The sequence below is a fragment of the Carassius auratus genome, chromosome 4 (genome assembly GCF_003368295.1).
Source record: "Carassius auratus strain Wakin chromosome 4, ASM336829v1, whole genome shotgun sequence".
In the NCBI taxonomy this organism is placed as follows: domain Eukaryota; kingdom Metazoa; phylum Chordata; class Actinopteri; order Cypriniformes; family Cyprinidae; genus Carassius; species Carassius auratus.
Window position 1 is genome coordinate 1,276,498 of NC_039246.1, and position 4,832 is coordinate 1,281,329.

A 4,832-nucleotide genomic window follows, 5' to 3' on the forward strand; every position below is an offset into this window, starting at 1 on the left:
AGAGATTATTATTATTTTACAAGAAACTCCTAGTGTTAATGACAATGTTTTTTAGGTCAGCGCAGTGGGAGGTAAAACTCATTTTCACACTGAATTTCACACTCATTGTGACGATTTTATCAGTTAGCATATATAGTGTAGCAACTTAAAGTCTACACATGACATTTCTCACTAGAGATATTACAACAGTGCTGTTTAGAGACACTGCAGCAGAAGAGTATGGAAGCAGATTAGTCTAAAATATAATTCACGCAAAAAACACGATTCACACATGCGTAGATAATTTCACATACATGAAACCTAATTCACGTACACACAAAAAAAATTCACGTGCGTGAAAAAAACAATTCACAAAAAGCAATTCACATGCGCAAAATAAAATTATATATTCATAAAATACATTTCACAATTGCAAAACACAATTTGTAGATATACAACTGTGCACAAAAACCTTTGAATGTTTAAAATGTATGAGTGTCTAAATGTACAAATCATCATTTCCTACGAATCCACTCGGATTTGTGTGCGTTTTTGAGACTTTCCTGGCAGAGCTCTCTTCCCACGTGGGTCTGTTGTACTCTTTAGCCAATCAGATGAGAGCTTACCATTCAACAAATCCTATCATAAGCCACTGAGAGTGCATTCAAGGAGCACGATTCTGCGCACCTTTTGCGCAATATGGATTAAGTAGAACGGAAATTAAGCCTTTACATCAGTAATCCCATGGACAGTAAAAGAAATGGAAACAGTGACCCAATTGGAACTCTGTTGGAACTCAATTGAGACAAGTGAAGCCCATTTTTAGCGATTTTTAGCACTTCAGTTTCTGACACGCAGACTCAAACTAAGCTTGATGACGTCAGCAACCTGTCTGACAGATGTAAATCTTCTAGTATCTGTGCGTGCAAACTGCCATCGTTAATCTTGCAGAGACGGCGAGCTTGAGCGGGGAGTGCTTTGGCGTGAGTGAGCAGGAGTAAGTATTCTGATTAATTATTTTGTATAGTATTTTAAAATGTAACGCCAGGGCTTCTATGGGCTTCTCTCTTTGGATCTCCCCGATTGCCTGCGAGCTTCTCCTCCTGTCTGTATGGTAATTTATCTACTGTGTGACAGAGAGTCGAGTGGTTATGACGCAATCGTTAGCCTATTTTTACAAAAACTGTTTCTACGGGGCCATAATGTAACATAGAAGGTAATGGAGCCCTTTATACATTGTCGTGTATCTTTAGAAATAAATAACGGACAAATTGAGTCTTTAAACGCCTCATATTTAAAGTTATTTGCTGTCAAAGTGACGCCAAAATGAATGGGAGTCAATGGGATGCTAACGCAAGTGAAGTTCTGCCACAAGATGGAGGCACACGGCCGACTTCAACATCAACTTCCCGGTCGACTTCCTTCCCGCCTGAGTAATCCAGCGTGGCGAACGAAGAACGGGAAGCACGGGTAATGCTGTGTTCACACAAAACGCAAATAGAGCATCAAGTTCGCATCTACCGCGTCTAGTTTGCCGCTTGCCCTTGAGATCATTCGCGGGTGAAATTAACTTCACAATAGACGCGTCATGAGGGGGCTTCTGCCAGCTGAGTTCACGCAGCATTTTCAACCGCCATTTTATTCAGATAATTTTCAAAATATTAATGTTATCTTGTCATGAAATGTAGTTTTAAAAGTATTTCAGGCAAGAATGTAGTTGCTTTAAACTCAAATATGCGGTTAATTTATAAAGACAGCGTCTATTTAAAAAAATGTGTTTCGCCGATTTCGGAGATGAGCTCCATGCGATAAGCAGGAGCGCAGAGCTCATGTATCCGCCGAGAGCAGCCTCACTTCCGCTAGACCTTCTGACATTTGCTGCTGGCTATGATGTCTCTTAAGTGGTTCAAGATAAAATATAATTTGTTTGGGGTGAAACGAAACGTTTCTTGTCTTTGGCTTTTTTTCAATTAATCTATTAATATATTTTATATATATGTAGGTCTCTATAGAAAAATGAACTTTTGTCATATAGCTCCGGTTGACTGCTCATTGACAACATCAGTTGTTCCTCCATGTTGAATGAGTGACTCCTAGCAGGCTCCTGATTGGGTAAACGCGGCGCGAATTGACGCCAAAGTTCAAATTTTTCAACTCGGGCGGCAGACGTGAATTCACGTTAAATGCACAAAAGCACCATTCACGCTCAATTCACATGAACTAGACGGGCGAATGAGGCTAATTCGCATCTTCCGCGCCGCGCTAAACGCCTCATTCGCGCCGCAAGACCTCCAGACACGCGGAAATGCTCCTTTGCATTGACTTAACATTGAAATCATTCCCGCCAGACGCTCTATTCGCGTTTGGTGTGAACACAGCATAAGTGAAGTAAAATGTTATTGGACAATAATGTATTGTGACTGAAAATATAACGAGGACAGTATTGATAAAGAAGCATGCAATTTCTCTAGTTTAAGAAAGCACATTGTTTAGCCTAATTAGGGGAATATACTTTTCAACAACTTTTCAACTTTTAAACCAAGCATAACATATGTCTCTTAAGTAACTACAGCCAATAAAATATGGTATAACGTATAGAATTGTTGATTTAACATTAACTCATGTAAGGTTCTTTAATTAATTGTTTTGTTTGACAGGCATTATCATCAGAAGTGGAATCAGCTGCAAGGGCTCTTATTGATGTGTTAGCCAGGGGCCTGGCTCCATCTTCAGCTAGTAGCATTGGTACATCAAGGAGTGTTGATACACCAACAAGAGAAAATGTGCGAATGAATGCGAAATATGCCATTACTCCTTTGCCACCTGTGCCAGCACCAGAAAATAGGGTGAGGCAGGCATTAAAAAGGTAATTTTATGTATTTTCATTTAAACATTTATCATTATTGAAATATTTTAAAAGATGGTAATGACACATTAAAACATATAAGAGAAATAACTTTTCTTCAAGAAATTGTCTCTTTGTCACTCTGGCCGTAGGGAGTTCCCAAGTATGTTTAGGACTGAAAATGACCAGACTAAGGGAAAAAAACCTTTCTCTTTGGCCAAACCTGTCAATGTGAAAAAGACAGATTTTCAAATCCGGGTCCTTCTCAAAAAATTAGCATATTGTGATAAAAGTTCATTATTTTCCATAATGTAATGATAAAAATTAAACTTTCATATATTTTAGATTCATTGCACACCAACTGAAATATTTCAGGTCTTTTATTGTTTTAATACTGATGATTTTGGCATACAGCTCATGAAAACCCAAAATTCCTATCTCAAAAAATTAGCATATTTCATCCAACCAATAAAAGAAAATACGCCTGTGCACATATATACTCAAAAGTGCATACCTATACACTAAACACATAATATTCATGTAGATGTTGTCAGTACTTTCACAGATTCACATTTTTTTTTTATTTATACTGAGATAATAACATTTTTCTAAATTTTCCAATACTTGTACCTTGGAAACTATTTCAAGGTTTGGTTCTCGAGCACCAAACACTGTTGTTTTCAAATGAGCGGACCGGAGCGCATTGAGTGTTTTCTGTTAAAACAGTGTCGTGTAAGCGGCTTAACTTTAGGTGGACAATAACTTTATTCTAGAGCTGCTGTAAAGCTGCTTTGAAACAATCTATATTGTTATAAGTGCTGTATAAACGAAGGTGACTTGACTTGACTAGACTATGTCCTTGAACCATTAACAAACATTTAAACAAGTCATACCTTTCTTGAATAACCATCTGTTCCACCGAAGATTACCATGTTGTACCTGATAAAAATTAAAAACACATGGCCTGTGGTTATATCAAAAGTGTCAAGTTTTCACTATAATTTCATACAGGCCAAGTCAGATGACAAAAAAATAAAAAAATAAAAAAATAGATGGTTGAGAAACAAGACATTAAAAATCTGAACATTAATGATGAACATTTAGTTGTGTTATTTTAGAAATGTTAATTAATACCAAGCTTGCAGACATACCTGATGAGTTTATGGTTGGTGTCTATGTGCACCAAGTACTTGCGGTAAGGAACACTATATCGTCTTCGAGCAATACATCTCAAGTTTGTCATCCTGGAGAGAACACCAACACTGTCCACACGATGCATGGATGCACGCACCCTATCCACTATACGCGGTGCCCCTGTGCCAGTAGAGCCCCTTGAACCATACGATATCCTGCGTCTGGCATGGAGGTCTTAATCTCTGTGACATCAAGCTCTTCATCTGTACATGTGCTGTACAAAGCTCTCACAGATAAGTTGTTTTCATTCATCCTCCTGAACAGTGTTGCACGAGACACACCAAGTAAATTTGCAATAGACTGGGTTGGAAGCCCGAGTTCTATTAGATGGGTAAGGTTGATCGTAAAAATTGAAATTCTTGGACGTCCACGTCCCTGTCCTGGTTCCAGCTCCATTGTTACAGATACCTGCTCCAAAGCTTCCATATCCTCCAGATGCTGTATAAGGTTGCTCAGATTTGTAAGAGCTACCATTACATCCTGACACATGTACCATTTCAGCCAGGGCACTAATAAATATTAGTTCCTGTCTGCAAATAAACTCTAGGTAGTCAACGTTCAGTGGCTGTCTCTCCAAGACATGAACTAAACGATAATGAAGTCGCTGAAGAATATACTGCTTTAGATTTTCCTAAATTATAAGAAGAGAAAGATGCATTTCAATGTACAGACAATATATTTACAAATTAAACAATGTTTCTAAATATCTGATGTTGTTTATCTTCATCGAACTACATTGCTTCAACGTAGTGGTTAACAATGACTAGGCTACATGTTTTAAAATTTATTACTGTAAGAAAGTACACACTGACCA